We start from the raw sequence: 19,579 nt of genomic DNA, 5'->3' as shown, positions 1-19,579 counted from the left end.
AAAACTACACAAACTATCTTCGTTTTCATTTTAATAAAATGTTTTAAGCAACCAATGCGATGTATCTTCATCATTTTTTGTATCTATCTTCTTCTATAGTTACTCAAGGCTTAACAAAGCCCTGAATTATCAACTTAAATTAAAAATAATATTACTCTTTTGGCTACTGATGAAAAATAACGATTTTGTCAAAGACCCCCAAGTTAAAAAATTTTGTTCAAGAAATATATACAGAAAAACAGAAGCTACTTTCATGCAAATTGTATGCATCCCGCAGTGTCAGAAGATTAATCATATAGAAAATGTAGTAGAAGTTTCATAGTTATAAATGCATTTACATGAAGATGACCTAAGATTAGTGATATATACTACAGAGAAAGACTGTATTGTGTTGGAAGCGAATAATCTAGCTCTGTTTGATTACCGACATTCCTAGTAATTTAATATTTTTAGTGGCATCTTGATGATTACCTAAGCTGTTAATTTATTATAAGTCGTAGTTTTGTTGTTTTGTTTTTATTTCTCAAGATACTTAAAAGCTGTTAATTGCTCATCAAAAATAATGAGCAATTTTTTTTTTCTCATTGGTGTTTATTCTTAATTCAAAGTCACATAAATATTTATATAACTTAAAGAATTATGTACACTTCAATTCACTTAGTTAGACACATTTATTTTTCGAATTTTTATTTTGCATGTGCCTACGAACTTGTAAAACATAAAAGCATTTTTCTAGACTCTTCAAAAATTACCGAGCTGTCACTTTTGACAGTTGTTTGACACTTATCAGGAGTTTGTTTTATTTGACAGTTGATTAAAAGTTTAAAAAAATTAAGAAGACTGAATCTAATTAAAAGACCCTCACTGTCAACATGATGATTCATATTCTTTTTTGTTTTCTGTCATCAAGAAAAAAAGCTCCACACCTTTTTTTGGCCAAAATTGGTTTCATTTGACTGCTTTTGTATTGTTATTGTTTGCATTCACAATTGATAATGGAATAGAGATGCTACTTAACTTTTTTTTTATTTTTAACTTTTTTTTTTGTTGTTGTTGTTTTATTGACTTGCCAAATATTTGCAAATGAACTAGTTTTTTTTTAATCTGCGTTGGTGGTTTACAAATTCTTACCTGAAAAGAAAGAAAAAGAAGAGAAAAAGTTAGAAAAAAACAACTATGCCAAATGATGATTTTTATAAGAAAATACAAAGAAATAGAAAAAAAAAAATATACGTGGTATAAATAATAATTTATTGTTATAAACCAAAACAAAAAAAAAAAAAGAATATTTTGCAAAAAAAAAAAAACTTTTACCAAAACTATTTAACGTGGGTGTGTTAGTCTTTTGAGTTATGATCTCTCGAGTGGTTCTATTTACATAATTTGTATCATAATACTTTTGTACTTTCTTTGTACTAAATTAGTAAAAATTATATTTTATACTAGCTGACCCAATAGACGTTGTTCTAATAAAACTTCATTGAATTTATTTGTTAACAAAAACAAATTTTTCGTATTATTTTCCAATTATTCTTTACGTAACAATTTAAACATTTTAGTAATTTACAATTTGAGCTAGACACAAAATGAAAATCTCATCCGAAATACTTCGCCCGAATTTCGAATAAATTTTGCGAGTAAGAAGTAGGTAGATATTGTTTCTAATTTCATCCTAAAAATTTATTTACTATAAGGAAAAATTTTCGAACAACACTTCGTTCGGAATTTACAGTAAAAGGAAAATGAAGAACACCTTTTTCGAGGTAGAAAAGTGAGTTGGCTAAAAAGAAGTTGAAAACTAGTCAAAAAAGAATGTGAACAACTTGGGAAGTAGTAAGAACTAAAGTAATAAGCAATCACAAAAAAAGTTCAATGCAAATGGATTGGTAGAAGACAGTTTTACATAAAAATTGCACTCGTGTCTCTCGTCTTGATATATTTTTTCATTAAATCAATTAGTTTCTGTGAACTTCATTTACATATTTGAAACCAGAAGATATTTTTTTTCAATCAAAATAGAGAAGCAAAATATAAAAAAGTACAAAAATATAAAAAAAAAGTAACTTTACTCAACCGGGGAGTATAGTCAGCGAAATTACGGTGATAAGAGTTATGGACTTCACCACCTACTTAAGTAACACCTCCGTGAACAAAATAAATACTCAAATATTACACTCATAGGCACAAATGCTTTCATTAAAACTTGTAAACTTCACAGAAACTAAGCAAATCGCAATTAAAAATAAAAAAAAGTTACGTATACACCACAGTGTACTTTTCATGCTTTCTTTAAAATTGCACTTAAAAAATTGGTTTAATATATATTTTGATCTATTTAAATTATTTTTAACAAAGCATGGTGCCGTTCGTGCATAAGAATAGTAAAGTTTTGATGCAGTGATTGATTAGTTGGCAGCTTCAAGGAAAATTGTTCCAGTCTTATGAATTAATTATGTTTATATTTTTTGCATACATTATTTTACCCAATTTCTTTCATTTGTTTCCAACATATTCGAACATATTGAATCGCTACCATTCTCTCATTTATAAAATAAAATCAAAAATGATAAAATTAAATAGGTTCCTACTTTATCTTAACCTGCACTTATATCTTTCATAAGATTCAATCTCGACCTAATTTCCCATAAACATTCCTATTAAAAAATCATAAAGTTATAATGCCTTTCCAATGATTTTATTAAAAATAAAAAAAAAAAAAAACAGTATTGAATCATCTCTTGTAGAAATTTTTAAAGTGCATTACAGAATTTGTAGTCCCTTTTCATTCAAGAACTAATAATTACATGCCTTTCATCTTCGATAACCTAATTAAACCTCTCACCAATATTTAAAGAATGATGAAAAAAAAAAAAATCGATTTCTAATTAAAAACAAAGAAAGAACACAGAAAAAAAAAAAACTTTCATGTTTCTCAATTAGAGCATAAATAGCCTACCTCCCAGCTCCACCCTTTTGCTTTCATATTCATTTCAAAAACATGATTGATAAACGCATTGCTCTCGATTTATATAATTTTATTTTTTTTTTTATTTCGTAATTATTCACGCAATGCTTTGCATTCTAAATAAGAAGTAAGAAGTCTTCTTACTAAAAAAAATTCAATACTTCTAATAATAATATTCCTTACACGTGCAATCACGGTTAATTATCAACCTTTTTGTGGCGGCCAGCCTTTCGTTTCTCATTGTCCAAACGCGCGTTAGAATCTTGCCTTCTAGCATTCTCAGCGCAGATCTTCAATTTCATCACAATTCAATACAAAAGAAATATCACAATAATTAACTTTGTGCAGTGAGTTTCAGTTTTTCCTTAGGCTAGGAGGTAGATAAGTCTTTGGTAGACGTTTAGCACCAAAGAATGGCCCCCTATCGGCTGGGGGCTCTAAAAATAGAAGCAATTAACTCTCATGCTTTCAAAACAATAGAAGCCGCCACTGGCTAACGATAAAACAACGCAATGGATGGACGATAGACGGACGGACGGTGGACCTGGAAAGCTCTATTATATGTCTCTGCGACAAGAACTCGAACTCGGCCATTTCAAGTGGCAAATGGCGATGTTCGCATGTGGTTTACAAAAACCGACTACCGCGCCACCACACAGTCACCGTGGTAATCATTGTTAGTCGACGATGTTACGTTGTTGGTGCTCTGTGCTGCCGCCATGAAGACGTTGACGTTTGACGAGTACATTAACCTGTCAGTAAATGTGTACGAGTATCCATCAGAGCGTGTCGCGAGCCAAATAGCGCAGGCACTTCCCCAAGTCGATATAATCCCTCTTCGACTTACTTTACTTTGTTATGTGTAAAGTTACAGTTTTTTGTTGTTGTTGCATGTATATTATTCAACTTCAACACACACTGACTGATAGTCTCATATCTTGAAGCCATTTTACTATGTTAACTGTATTTCAGTCACCATTAGAGAGGGTTGCGTAGTAATTTGCAAAAGCCTATCAGTGAAATAACTGTATTATAAAAATCATTCAACTTAACATACATGCCCTGTTCTACAAGATGACAGTTTTTTTCTTTTGTCTTTGTCAAATTTGACAGCTATGGGTATAGGTTTACACAAACAAAGCTAAATTAACAAATAACTTCCCACAAACTGACAGTTGTAGATGTCCCAAAAATTACTGTTATCACACAATGAATAATGTCACTTTTATTTTGAAATTCATTTTTTTTGTCATCATTTTGACTCTGATGGGTGTAGTTCAGTGGGTTATAATCATTAAAGTCTAATTACCCCGGAAGAAAGTTCAATTTTGTAGAGAAAGGTATGTTTGTTTAGTTATGATGACAGATAAAGAAAAAAATACCTCATTTTAGCAATTCCACTTCACAAAGTTAAATTAAATTAAATTAAATTATTGCGTAAATTAATTGAAATATTAATAAACGTCAGGAGAAAATAATACCACAAAACAACAGATGATGTGAATTCAACGATGGCGAACAACACTTTGACAGTTGATTTGATGTTATTTTTTGTTGTCTACCTTTTTTGCTAAATTCCTAATGTTATTAAAATTCAATCATCTAATGAAGGTTTCTGGGTCACAACAACATAGATTCGTTAGTTATTTCTTTTTTTCTTAATTTATCGTGTGAATTTGAGTTTTTTGGAGAGAAATGAAATTGCAATTTTGGAGACTTACTCTATATTGCATTTATAATAGCACCACTGGAGATTTAAGTAAACTTGTTTTTTTTTTTATTTGATTTGATTTTTTATGGGAAGAAATGAATTAAATTAGTACTTTAAGTAGGTGGATTGGTTAGGTGAGTTATTTTATTTTGTTGATTTTCATTTTTGTTTGTTTGGTGAAGATAATAAAACTGAGATTTAAATGTTTATTGGCGTCGGCAAAAAAAATTAATTAGTAATATTTTTTGTGGTGAATTTTATTAGTTTTGCTGTTTGTTCAGACAATATAAGATGACCTTAACCTTTTAAAGTTTAATCACAAAAGAAATTTAGTGTATGTATAAAGATAATACTAATTTGACATTGAAGTAATTAATCTTTGATCAAAGTCAAATTTTTAATCGAATGTACTTAACACATAAAATTAATGATAAATATTTTTATTTGCAATATTTTAAAGACCTACTAATTGATTTTAGCAAAAATAAAATGTGAATTAAGAGATTATTGAAAGAATGATTAGATTTTGTTTTATTTTATTTTTTTATTTTTAAATAAAAATGGGTAAAGTGATCAATGTTTAGAAATTGTAGATATAAACAAATCAATTTTGTAGTTAGGTACTATTTGATGAATTGTTTAAATATTTTTCTTATATTTGTCCTTCACCATGATAAATCTTCTACAAATTTAAACATGGTTGATTAGACTTTTAGAACGCTTCTATAAAGCAAATTTGAGTGAGTTGATGAAAACGTTCCCGAAATTATTTTCTGGGAACGTCCAATAAAATGGAAAGTATCACATTTTTTTTAAAAATTAGTAGACTAAAATGGATCATTGTGAAAATATTTCTATTTTTAAAGTCGATTAATGTTAAGAACTCAAAGAATTCAAAATACTTCTATAATGTTGGCTTATAGGAGCAAATAAACAGTTAAATATACTGAATTCAATCTTTGTAAATCACAATCACTTAAAACAAACAAATTCTTGTGTGTTAAGCTTAAATTGAAACTGTCAAAAGTAATGTTAATTCACAATCGTAACTTTATTTATTTTTTAATGTTCAAATCGATAACAATTTTTAAATGTTATCGATAATAATTGACAACCATACATAAAGGAACTCACCTCAAAACAACATCACAAGCTTTCAACCATATTCCAAACAAATCGAAACCTTTAATTATTTCAAAAAACATTTCTTATACAAATGTTCTTGACACTCAAACCAAAATATAACCATGAATTTCACCTTCTTATAAAATTAAGAAAACAAAAGCGAAAAAACACGCAAGTAAAAGTAAAAACATAAAAATTTCACAAAAACCTGCAATCAGATCATTGAACTTTTAGAAGAAAGAAAAAAACACCGAAAAATCGTTGTGTTCATAAAAAATGACTCACATAATCGTAAATAAAAAATAAACGTTTCGAATTAAGCTACGCAAGACATTAAAAATATACAAAATTATAGGTAATTTCAGCTCGATTCTTATGAAATACCATAATAAAGTTCTTCCGTGTTTAAAGTGACAATAGCAACTGAAAAAGTGAAACAACAAAACCATAAGTTCACTCCTTTCAATAAAAATTGAAAGAACGAGTTAAAAAAGTAGGTATAAAGTCAATAGTAGTTGTCCCTACTCTCGTCTTTTAACTCTGATTTAACTCTGAGACAGATCGGGTTTCTATAAAAAATAAATAAAATCCAGTTCTCTCCTATAAGATACCTATAAGATACCTATAAGCTATTATAATATTAAACCACTTTGTCACTTCACTTGTTCTCCATTTAATTACACTTTCGACTTCAGGCTGTCAAATATATGTATGCGCTCCATATAAAAAAATTCCTTGACAGTTAGGTTATAAGATTGTAAATTCATGGTATATATTGTTTTGTGTTTGTTTTTTCCTGTCCCAATCGTGTTGTGTTATTAATTGGCTGAAAAAATGTCAAGACAATAGAGCTATAATTTGTTTGATTGCAAACAAATTTATTCGTTTGGTTTTATTTCGCATTACATGATACCGAGCAACGAGCACCACTGTGAATGTATGGCGGCATGTCATGTTACTGAGCTGCGGAGAGTTTTATTCACAATCTTAACGTGTGTACAAAGGTTAGGCACGTTCAAAAATGGAATTAAAATAAGAAAAAAAATGTTTATGTGGCGATTTATTTATTCGCTAACCCAATTTCAATGTGGCCTGCGTTGGTTTTGTTTCAAGTGCAAAATTTCAATGAATTGAAAAATGAAAAAAAAAAAATATTTTCTTTTTTTTTTATTGAAGTTTTACCTTGAAATGTGATAACATAATTTAGATCGCGGCAAATACATGCATAAAAATGATTCACAATCATTTATTTATATTTGTTTGTTTTTTAGTGCATTTTTTACCTGAGTTTTTTTTAAATGTGTGAATGGAATGACACCAATAAATATAATTCGATAACAATTAAAAGTGATTTATCGACTCAATTACGCAGACCATTTATAATCTATTTTTAAAAATAAAATGCGAAATAAAAAGTTAATTTAATCATTTATTGTGAATCAGATTGTTTTTTTTTTTTTTTAGTACTTTTTGGACTTTAAACTGTCAAGTTGACAGTAAGTCAGTGTGCAAGAGACATCAAAGACAATCACAAAATACAAAGAATAGGGCGGCCATTCCCCTTTTTTGTGTTGTTACTCTGTTAAGTATCCTTGACATAAACCTATTTCATTTGTTTTGTCATGAAATTGCAAATAATAATAATGTTTCCTTATAGCTTTCTTCATAAGAGGAATTTTTTATTGTTATTTTACCCGCAATGAAATGCGATCTAATGGATATGAAGCACGCTAAAAGTCGTATTGTATATGAGTTGAGTAGCCCTTTCTTTTGTTTTAACTTTTTTTTTGTTTTTGTTATTTTGATGAAAATCATGTGCTTAATTTTATTATTTAAACACGCAATGTTTCTCTTTTTTTCCCATTTTATTCATTTTTGTGGGGTAAAAGATATACGTCGACAATATCGATTGTGGAATTAATTAAAAATGTAATTGTAAGTTGTATGTATATTTTTTTCCTTTTGTTGTAGCCATTTTAGATTAAGATCTTTAGTTTTAACGCTTCCTATTGTTTCATTTTGGGGGTTTTTCCAAACAAAATTTGTTTTGTTATTGCGACGAAAAATAAATATTAATTGATAGTTATGCAGTTTTTTTTTTTTTATTATTTTTAATGGAATTTCCAGAAATTATTTGCATTATTGTATTTTTTTTTTTTTTGATGACATATGTTTCTATAGATGGTGTGACGATATGGTAAATTGAAGGTAAATTGACTGTGACTGCCTTTGACGAGATAAATTGCTTATTCTAAACAATCATAATACAAAATATAGTCATTTGTAAAATTGGATTATTTCAGTCAGAGTAAACTAGTAACTTATTTTTGGCTTAAAAATCTGCAAATCAGCATTTTAACTGCTAAATAAAAACTTTGCAGTAAGCATTAGGGCTCTTGATACCCGCATACCCGGGTAACTACCCGGGTACCTGCATTTCCGGGTATTACCCGGGGGCCATAAATTCAGGTACCCGTTATAATACGGGTACCCGGTCATATTCGGGTAGCCGCAATATTTTCGTATCTAGGCATAAATAATGTGATTGAAACAGATTTAAGAACATTTCTCAGTCTTTGCTGTAAAATCAATAAATGTATATAGTTGGATTCGATCGATTCGACTATAGTCAAGTTTAAAAAAAAACATAAACAATATTATAAATTTAACATAACTTTATTTCTTTTAGACTTTAAGACTTTTATATAAAACAGTAGTATAGTACAGAATTTATATAAACAATATACATAAAATCAACAAATAAAAAAAAAATTGTTACACTAATGAACTTGGCAAAAAGTTTGCTTTTGGGATAAGAACCAAGGATGTGATGGTTCTTTTGAGAAATAGAGAATTAATTTTATAAAAACGTAACAATAATTATTGTTTAAAATTATTGGGTAATTTTTTAAAGGCTCATATTTTTCAAAACGAATTTTTCTTATGAACGACTAATTACTCATAAATAAATTAAACTAGACTTCTCTGATATTTTCCCTCATTTTATGCTATTAAGAACACATTACCCGGTTTCTCGGGTACCCGCCACTTAAAATAACCGGGTACCCGCACATTCGGGTAATGCCCGCATATTCGGGTACCCGGGTACCCGGGTATTTATTGAAACGGGTATTACCCGGGTAATATCAAGAGCCCTAGTAAGCATTTACATAAGTTCTTAACATTTTGTTATTGAATAAGTTGAAAAAATTAAATTCTTTTTTGGTACAACAGTTGACTGACGAAAATTTTTTTTCTATCTCATCATTAACAAAAGTTCTTTAATTTTTTTAAACAATTGTTATACCCAGTAAAAAAAAAACCTTTTTTTTTACTGGCTTTACATTGTTTTTCAAAAATTTTAAAAAATTTTTCGTGTGCTCTTTAGAGTGCTGAAGATATTTGCAGTTTTAAAAATGTTTTATACTTTTAAATTTCAATACAAGAAAATCGGATGTTAAAATCCATGCATATTTACTAGTTTGCAATCGATTACAGAACAATTCGTAGTCGAAACGACTTTGCAACCCATTTGAAACCAGTTTACAACCTGTCTTCATTTTTATCTTCTCTAATCTAAAAAAGTGTGTAAAAATGCATATTCCTATGACTGCAAATTAATCGCCTAAAATAGGAACCATTAATATTATTATCAATTAATTGATATTGGAACTTATTCGTGACCAATATAAAACTTGTTTGCATTTTTAAGCTTCCTTAGCTTAAAAGTGAGTCTTGTGAAAACTTAAGAAAAAAGTGATTGGAAAAAATTCTCTGCAAATAATAATAATTCTTTTTTTTTTAAGTAAATTTTATTTATTTTAATTTTATTTGAATTGACCATAAAAACGCTTTTCTTGCAGAGAATAAGCAACAATGGAATAATATTTTCCCATCCGTAACATAACAATATTTTTTTCTTATACATACATAATAAAGATAAATAAATCATTTAAATGTCAATTCTTTTATTACAAAAACCTACGAATGTTATGTAAGTGAAATAAAGGATTTAAATTTTAAATTGTAATAAATATAATTATAATTACTATGAAAATCATTCTAAAGCTCTGAAGAAAGTTTCTCTTAATAAATATGTTCAACTTAATCAATTCATTCATGAATGCATTTTACAGAAAAATTCTGTTTTCCTAAAATAAAACTTAAATTCGGTTGTTTTTCCAAAAATAAATAAAAATTCTAAAATATGCACAAGCACATAAAGATGTATTTATTTATTTATTTAGTTTTTTTCACAGTAGGTACTAGTGTTATTGTCTTGTTTAAAATTCCAAAAGAAGAAGGTCAAACAAAAATTTTCTGTTCATATAAAATGAAAAAAAAAAAAACTATCATCAAATAAAAATTTATTTTAAGTTTATACATTTTCCATTGAAGGTTTATTGAATCAAGTGTTCGATGATATGTATATTTGTTATACAAGTAGTGTAGGTATGCAAAACTATAACAAATTTTCCTATTCAATTTATATCAGCTTGTAATTGTTTATTTTAAATCAACCTTGTAGGTAGAAACTGAAAAAAATGCTGTTCATATTGAAATTAGAGTAGAATCTTGAAAGTTTATTTCACTTTTATATATATTTGAATATGTATGTACTCGACACGAGTTAATGAATAATAATTTTTTTTTCTCGCCCACAATCTTATACCGCGCATAAAATAATAAATATTTAAATTTTTGATTCAAGTGAAATAATGATATAATTTTTCTAGAAAACTAATTTATCAGAGCGTAAAAATAAAAAAAAAAAACACTAAGAAAAGAATAGTAAACAAAAAAAAAAAAGTATTTCGATTTTTCCACACATTTTTTTAAAGTCTTGGTTGAAGGTTTCAATGATCAATATTTTTACAACTGTTAATAACTAAAGTTTGTTTAGACAATCTACCCAAAAAGGCATAATATTTGTTTAAAAATAATGTAGTTCCTTGTACCGAAAAGCTAAAAAGATCTTCAAGTCTTGAAACATCAACAATCGCTAAATTAAATATCTTTTACTTGGGAAACCGACGAAGTTACGAATACCAGAGTTACGGGCGACAGAGTTACGAGCGTCAAAGTTACGCGAAACCGAAGTTACGAAAAACTAGAGTTACGAATTCTAAAGTTATGTTAAGCTATGAAATGTGATTTTTGGGTTGGCAACAATTGCGAGGAACGATATGGAATTATGGAAATACAAACAAGAGATTAACATTTTTCTCATTGGTCAGAACTAAATGAGTAAAGTGAAAATGAGTGTTATTTAATCTTGTAAAATTTTGATTGGATAGGTTTAGATATACATATATGGTTTTGTTTTTGTGAGAAGATCGCAAAAACGTTGAAATGGAAAAAAAACATAAGTATACTTATTAGGGTGGGTCAAAAAAATCGATTTTTTTTTTTTTGATTTGGTACTCCGAAAAATCGATTGCTAGACCCCTCTAGAATATACACGCCAAATATGAGCTCTTTATATTAATGGGAAGGTCCTCCGCTTTGCAATTTTCCATTTTTACATCAAGCTTCTACTAAAAAAAAATAATTTTTTTATTAATTGACTTTTTAGCAAATTTCTTTTCATATTCTTGTAGGAAATTGAACGCTCTACAAAAAAGGCCTTATACACTTTTTTCGTTTATCTAACCGTTGAATAGATATTTGAGGTCCAAAAATCGAGAAAATTTTTAAAAATTCGTTTTTTGTTCTTAATTTTGTAACAAATTGAAAAATTATAATGATCAAACGCGCAAGACATATTCTTGTTGGAAATTGATTGCTCCACAAAAAAGGTCTTATTAACTTTTTTCATTAATCTAACCATTCTAAAGATATTCGAGGTCAAAGTTAAAAAAAAATATAAAAACATTTTATATTTTTAAAAAATTTCTAATTCACTGAAACTTTATTATTTTCAAATTAGCAAGATATATTCTTGTAGGGGCTTAAACGTTCTACAAAAAATTCCTTGGAATGAAATTGATTGCTTTAACCGTTTAGAAGATATTCGTATCCAAACCAATGCTAACTGATTTCAATAGTTTTCTTATGACCCGTATGCATTGCGATTTGGATACGAATATCTTCTAAAAGGTTAAAGCAATCAATTTCATTCCAAAGAATTTTTTGTAGAACGTTTAAGCCCCTACAAGAATATATCTTGCTAATTTGAAAATAATAAAGTTTCAGTGAATTAGAAATTTTTTTAAAAATATAAAATGTTTTTATATTTTTTTTTAACTTTGACCTCGAATATCTTTAGAATGTTTAGATTAATGAAAAAAGTTAATAAGACCTTTTTTGTGGAGCAATCAATTTCCAACAAGAATATGTCTTGCGCGTTTGATCATTATAATTTTTCAATTTGTTACAAAATTAAGAACAAAAAACGAATTTTTAAAGATTTTCTCGATTTTTGAACCTCAAATATCTATTCAACGGTTAGATAAACGAAAAAAGTGTATAAGGCCTTTTTTGTAGAGCGTTCAATTTCCTACAAGAATATGAAAAGAAATTTGCTAAAAAGTCAATTAATAAAAAAATTATTTTTTTTTAGTAGAAGCTTGATGTAAAAATGGAAAATTGCAAAGCGGAGGACCTTCCCATTAATATAAAGAGCTCATTTTTGGCGTGTATATTCTAGAGGGGTCTAGCAATCGATTTTTCGGAGTACCAATCCAAAAAAAAGAATTTCGATTTTTTTGACCCACCCTAATACTTATGTAAGTTTGGGGGACATAATTGAAATTAACTTCTTATTTGTCCAACTAATATTGCACCTACGGTTCGATATTCTCTTATTTATGTTTCCATAATTCCTTATCGTTCCCTGCAATTGTTGCCAACCCAAAAATCACATGTCATAGCTTAACATAACTTTAGAATTCGTAACTCTAGTTTTTCGTAACTTCGGTTTCGCGTAACTTTGACGGCCGTAACTCTGTCGCGCGTAACTCTGTTATTCGCAACTCCGTTACCATTTCCTTTTACTTTGGCTATCACTCCTTACGAGCTTTTGGTACTCAAGCAGAACTAATTTCCATAAAATGCCAAGGTTCAAATTGAAGATAAATTGAAATTGAGAAATTTTAAATTGATTTGTTAAATGATCTACCATCATTTTATCTTCAATTTTGTAATAAATTTACAAATTCCCAAAATTCTTTTCAAATTTATTCAACCTCGAGAAACAGTTTAAAATATCACTTACCTACTCCAAATTGATACCGAAAACTGTCATCAATCCGATCTTGATTGTATAGTTTGACAAATCTCTGTTTTTTCTTCTTCTAATGTCAAACAAAAAGATTTCCCCCATAATTTTTCAAACAATTACTTCAGACCAAAATAAATGTCAAAATAAATCAATTTAAAATGCTCAAAATCAGATACAACACCATAAGTTTTATTTTCAGTAATTTGTCAACGAAAAACAAATCACTTGTTGGATCGTGGTCTATATCAGTGTTGTAAAATATCCCTCTCTCTCAAATTAACAAACTGCCATGTAAAAGATCATTAGATCAAATTAATCGGTCTTTTTTGATCTAAATTATTCGGCTACCATAACGAAAACAAAGTATTTAATTGCACAATTTATGGCTTTGCCTTAACTAACTTTGATTTCAAGGTTTTTTTATCATCTTATATCGGTTTTTGTCTGGCCCTTATTCTTTTAAATTAAAATTTGTTTCAGTTTTTTTTTTGTTTCTATTATTTAAATTACTTTAAGAGGAAGCTGATGAGTTTAGATGTGGTTTGCGTGGATAAATACCATCAAGATAAAGGCTATTTAAATGTGACTTTCAAATTGTGATGCTGGCTGGCCAATCAATTTTATTTTAATTAAGACTGGAGCCAAAAGAGAAACACTATAAAAAGTAGACTCAATCAATTGAAAAATGTAACAAAAACAAAATAATTGCTAGTTTTTGTAAATTGGAAAGCAAATAATCTATGAGTAGTTCAAGTTCTATGTTAATAAATGAAGTCAGACAGAGGCAATTGTAAAGAGGGCTTTTTGTCCATTTTAAGAACAAAAGGTTCTTTCGAAATAAATTATCATTGTTTATTAAGAGCCCTTAATGTATCTTGTTATAAGTTAATTTTTTGCTTTTAATATTGGCGGAACTTTGAACATATCATTTTTTTAAGAATGAAACTTTGAGGTTTCGTGGGTTTCCAAGGGCGTTCTTTAAACAATTTGATTTATTGAAATATACATTACCTTGAATTTTATGATAAATAGGTAGTACTTAACACTTTTATAGGGTTTTCAATAAGTCATTAAACATGCACAAATGCCCACATTACAAAAGCATCGAAGCGGTCAAATTTTGTGTTTTACATCTTACATTTTTAAGCAAATATTGATAACAATTGAAACGTGTTTCCGCAATTATATAAATCAATTCACTGAACCAAGTTAAAAAAAATCATAGCATTTATTCAATATTTGAATACAAGAAGTTAGAACTCACGCCAAATAAATTGGTAGAAAATTATAACAATTATAATTATAAAATTGAATAAAATAGTGACAGTGAAAATACTTCAAAAAGTGTGAAAACAATAAGTTTTCCAATTTGTCTTCATTAATTCACAAAATTTTCAATAGATACTATATATACAAAAACTGTACGATATCGAAATTTTTGTCTGAAAGAAAACTCGTATGAAATCGGTTTACAAAGGAAAATTTAAAAACTAGATTGTGTTTCTGTAATAAGGATATATATAAAGGAATCTAAATTTGATTTCACGAACTTGCTTTTAGATCTCAAGTAGGTTAGACTTTAAAACTATTTCTATACAAATGTGGTAAATGCATACTATGAATAAATGAATAAATAAGAATAAAATTAAACTTATTTTTCAAAGGAAAAGAGCAACGTCTTAAATGAATTATAGAATTAAAAAAGAGAAAAAATTTCAAAATCATTTAAGCTAATTTTTTGTACATAATTTTTTGAAAACAATTTCTCTTAAAAAAGTTGGTATGGCATTTTGCAGCAATTTATTAAACAATACCTTAAACTTAAATTTCAAAAATTCAATGTCCCGTTTTCCAAAAAAAAACAAACAAAAACATTTTTATAAAGTTCAAAAATTATTTTTTAGTTTTTATTTTTTTTGATTTTTATTTTTTTAAATTTTTATAAAAACTGTAGAAATGCTCTTTCATAAAATTTTTTTGGAAATTAAATTAATTGTTTGGGAGAATGCCGTTAATAATGATTTTCGAAAAAAAAAACTTTTTTCATGAAGAAATAGAAAAAAATCTATAAACTATTGTTTGAATTTTATTCATTAAATCTGAAAAATGTATTTTGGAAGCCATTGGGTCCGACGACATTCAAGTGTAACAAATACATCTCGTTTAAAAAAAAACAAAACGTCAGCTTAAAATGAAAACCTCTTAAAAGGGTGTACCTACTTTGCAAGAAAATTTGAATCTCGAAAAATTAGTTTAAAAAATTAATTACAAAAAAATCACAATTTTTTAAAGAGTTTTAAAGCTACCTAATTTCTAAAAAAATTGTCGTATTGGAAATTTTTGTAAAGAGAATTTTAAATCTTAAGCTTTCTAGTTTTGAGATCTTACAATAGAAAATTTCCAAGGTACATCGTATTGAATACTGGACTTTTTTTCCGAAATTTGCCGGTTCAGTTTTTCAGGTTTAAAAAACTTGGGAAATTTTTTCTCTTCAGGTTAAATTTTCTTTTTTTATAAGTTCGATACGAACACTTTGACGTTGTGATATTGAACTTTGAACGGAAAAGGATTAACCTTTAAACATCAATAACTTAACAACCGCTGTTTGAAAAAAAAGTATTTCGAAATCTTAAATAAATTTCCCACAAAAATCAAGAACTGATTTTTGAAAAGAATATTTTTTTATTTCTTGCATTAATTAATTAATGTTGATTATGTGTCTTCTATAGTTTAATACCTATGCCAACAAAAATCCTACAAAGTTTCGATTCAATTCATCTAGTTGTTTTTTTGTTGTATTCGATCGAATTTTTGCAAGAAAATTAAAGAATCAAGAATTTGAAAAAAAGCAACACAAAAAAAATATTTTTTCATTTTTTTTTGTATGCATTTTGAATTTATGGCATTTTTATCAATAGACTTGCATAACGAAAATAAAAAAAAAAACATTTGTGTTATAAGATCGTTCTACTATAATAAAAATAAACCAAACTACATTTTATCAGTTTATCAAGCAATTTTTTTTAATTGCTCAAAGATCAATTGTATGAAATAGTCTCGTGCCTCACTTTCAAAGCCAGCAGTTTAAATTAAAACATTTCAAAGAGTAATTAAAATTCATAATTAAGGATATAAAAATCAATTGGTTAGTAACAACAACTATCACCCAAGTCTCCACACCCTAAACACTTTTATTTGAATCAAAGAATGTCGTTCGATCTTTTTTAATTAAAATTCTTTAATATTTCTTTCATTAAAATGAAAAAAAAAACCCTTTCCCATTCCAATATTGCGAGTCAAACTGCACACAATTTCTATCAAATATATCATTATACTTTATTTTGTTTGCATAATTTTAAAAATGCCCGGTAATTGGCTTTCGGCAGTAGCAGTCGCCACGAATAGCAAAAAAACAAACATACTGACTCTATTGCAAAACCTTGTTAGCCTTCGACATCTAATATCCAATTCATTAAACTCAATTAATTCAAACCAACATATTGTAACCTAACAAAAGCAACAAATTAAAATAGAAAAAAAGAGTAAAAGAAAAAACAACAATCAACTGCCAATCCACGCTTTAATTTGTAATAACGTTATAAATTACAAATCGCCATCTACTTCACTACTACAATGCCTCTACTCCGGGTCACGGAAAATCCGCAAACAACAAAAGAAAAAAAAAAAGAGAAGCAAAAAAAAAACAGTAACCAGTTAACCAATAAAATAATCTCCCCCTCCTCACCCCAAATATCACAAAAGACTCTTTGCAAGAAGTGATGAGAAGCAAGATCACACAGATCAGTAGCTCAGAGAAGCAATAACACCAAATAACAACAACAACAACAAAAAAACAAGAGGACATTTTTTCAGCAGTAGCACAATTTTCGCACAATCTCAGCAGAGGCTTTCTGTTCTGACTCAACTCTTTGAGATCTCAAAAAACTCTGCGAACGGAACCCGCCTACCAAAAAAGGGCAAAAGATTGAAGAATGTGTAACGGTGATTAGTGGATAATTGCACGCAAATTGATTTTTTACGATCGATTGTTGTTTTCGAAGCCAAACCAACAGTCTTCGCATCGTTCGTATAAAAAGAGCATATTCACAATGGAACATTACAAGTAATGTGACAGTTATAGCTCCGCACATTTTTATACTGAGATCACCACACACACAGGCTCCAAATATGGACCTGCGGGGCTATAAATTCTCCCAAACACAGAACCAAACCTGTCAAATAAATATAAAATGGTCTCTTTTCTCTTTTCGCTGTGTGATAAATCGAATTTAATACAAACCTTCTAATGCGAAACTTTCCGCCAAACACCATTTTGAATCCAATTGATGATGGTTGATGGTGGTAATAATGATGGTGAATTTACGATGTGTGTGAAACGAAACGTCACTATGACAGATCGATTTGATTTGTACTTAATTCACCATAAACTTTTTTGTGTAAAAAAAATGTGTGTGAACTTTTTTAATTATTTTTCACACTTTTTTACACATTTTTCTTTGTGATATTTTTTATTCACTTTTTTTTTTTTAATTCTTTTCACAAGAAATCACTTTTGTTTTCACCTCAGAGGTACATAAACAGAATTTTTTTATTATTATTTTTTCTGTTGTTTTCTTTGTCAAAAAAGACCAAAAAAAATAACCATACGACACATTAACCTGTGCGAGACAAGGGAAAGTTTTTTTTAAATCCAAAAACAACAACAACAAGAAATAGCAGAAGCAACAACAGCAGCAAGGTGCATAATTTATAAAAAAATAAAAAAAAATCACACACAAAACAGGTAGGAATAACGTAAACGTAAAAATTAACAACACACGAAAATGCGGCGAAAATATCTAAAGAGAAATTACTACTATACGACAAGTGTGAGTGTAGCCTCAAGTTTTTTTTTTTGATGAAAAGTAAAAAATTATTATTATTTTTTATTGTAAGCAAAATCACTTTGCCAATTTTTCGTTTCGTTTGTTTTGTGTAATTGTTTAAACTCTCATTTTTTTAATGAGGATACGTTTTTACTTTTTTGTTTCTTTCAATTAACAATAAATTTTTAAATCATCATTATCATCATTACACGACACGAAAGACATAAGAGAAAGATGCTTCCGAAAAATAAATATAGGGGGAGTAATGAGATGAGACCATCCAATAAAATGAAAAAGTATACAAAAAAACACCTTTTCTTCTTAGCAAAAAGAACGAACGAACGAACAACGAGAAAATATAAGACCTTTATCACGGGATTTAGCCGTAACTCGGTGCTGACACGCGTACAGTTGCCACTCGTTTGATGGGCTATACTTTTTGAATTTTGATTCATTCGCCTTCGTGTTTTAGTTTGGATAAATGAAAGCAAATGAATGGATAATGGAAGAAAGAAAAATTGGATGAATTTTCTTTTAGTTGGTTCATTCGTGAGGTTTATTTTGTTAAATGAATAGAATTTGTAGATTCAAAACAAAGGCGAAGATAACACAAGAAAGAAAGGTTGATGTGTCTTTCTTTTGTGTTGAGTTTGAGAGATTTTTACCTGGCAAAGGCGAAATAAAAAGATGAATATGAAAGAAAATATACACCACCAGAGATTGACCAGTTTTATGATATCGATGAACTTTACAGATGGTGTTGTTAGCAGTTCGGTGAGTTTTGTTTCTTTTGCGGCGAATTCAAATGAGTTAAGTAAACGTCAGATGTTTGTTTGAGTGGATTTACAGGTAAAATATCAAGCGAGATCAAAGTCTGTAGAGGGTTTTTAATATCAATAATGAGAGCGAAAGTGAGTTTAAATTAATAAATTTGAGTGAGGTGAAATTATTGAATTGAGTGTAGAGTTTTGTTTTGTGTGTCAAATTGAACCAAAATAAAGTACCTATTTATTTGGAAGAATCAATTATTTTTTATTGATATAGAATATTCAGAAATTGCTTATTGCTTGATTTTTCTACGTTTTAGAATAAACGATAGTTTCTTAAAGTTCGGGCAATGTGGAGTTCTTGCTTGTTTTAGGTATTTTTTTTTACAAAAATAGTAGGTACGCTTACAAAAAATGGACAATTTTTTGTCAATCGCTGAAATGTTCCAAAATGTTCATTGATTACCTGATTTCAAAAGATTAAAAATAGGAACTTTGTATTTTTTGTCCCGTTCTCGAATGAGAGTTTAGTTCTTCTATTGAGATCGTCTTAGTTTTCCTTTAGGTTTAATACTGGCTATATAAACTATGAGAAAAACCACAAAACCCAGTTTTGATCCATGGAAGTCGGTTTTGATTTTTTGATAGAAAAATGATTACACTGGCTTTTGAAGGTTTTCGGTGTGTTGAACTCAAATCCGAAGTCAGAAATAACTTATCAGCTCCCGTTTTTGAGATATTACCGTTAGAAAATGCAAAAAAAAGTTTTTTTGAGTTCTTCGGACCTTATTCTTTTTTATAAGGAAAATTGCTTGAGCATATCTAGTAACGGTTTCTATAAGAACTGTTTTCCTTCTTTCGATACCTTTTCAATATCTTTTGTATTGCTCGAGACTAAATATG

At 28.4% G+C, this 19,579-nt stretch overlaps 1 protein-coding gene and 1 long non-coding RNA gene across 2 annotated transcripts in view; both read right to left on the bottom strand.

Annotated features, from left to right (window-relative positions):
* The window catches only part of LOC129907496 (protein Shroom), a 235,415-nt gene that overhangs the window by 56,741 nt on the left and 159,095 nt on the right, over positions 1 to 19,579 (bottom strand). The gene's annotated exons all lie outside the window — the stretch shown is intronic.
* On the bottom strand, positions 509 to 18,334 carry LOC129907517 (uncharacterized). The gene is made up of 3 exons (XR_008771049.1): positions 18,222 to 18,334; positions 17,324 to 17,702; positions 509 to 1,131 (listed from the first exon to the last, which is right to left on the bottom strand). It is a non-coding gene; the product is annotated as an uncharacterized LOC129907517 (long non-coding RNA).

This window comes from Episyrphus balteatus, chromosome 1 (genome assembly GCF_945859705.1).
Source record: "Episyrphus balteatus chromosome 1, idEpiBalt1.1, whole genome shotgun sequence".
NCBI classification, from domain to species: domain Eukaryota; kingdom Metazoa; phylum Arthropoda; class Insecta; order Diptera; family Syrphidae; genus Episyrphus; species Episyrphus balteatus.
Note: the sequence above shows the minus strand (reverse complement) of the source record. Positions and strands in the feature narration are given on the sequence as shown.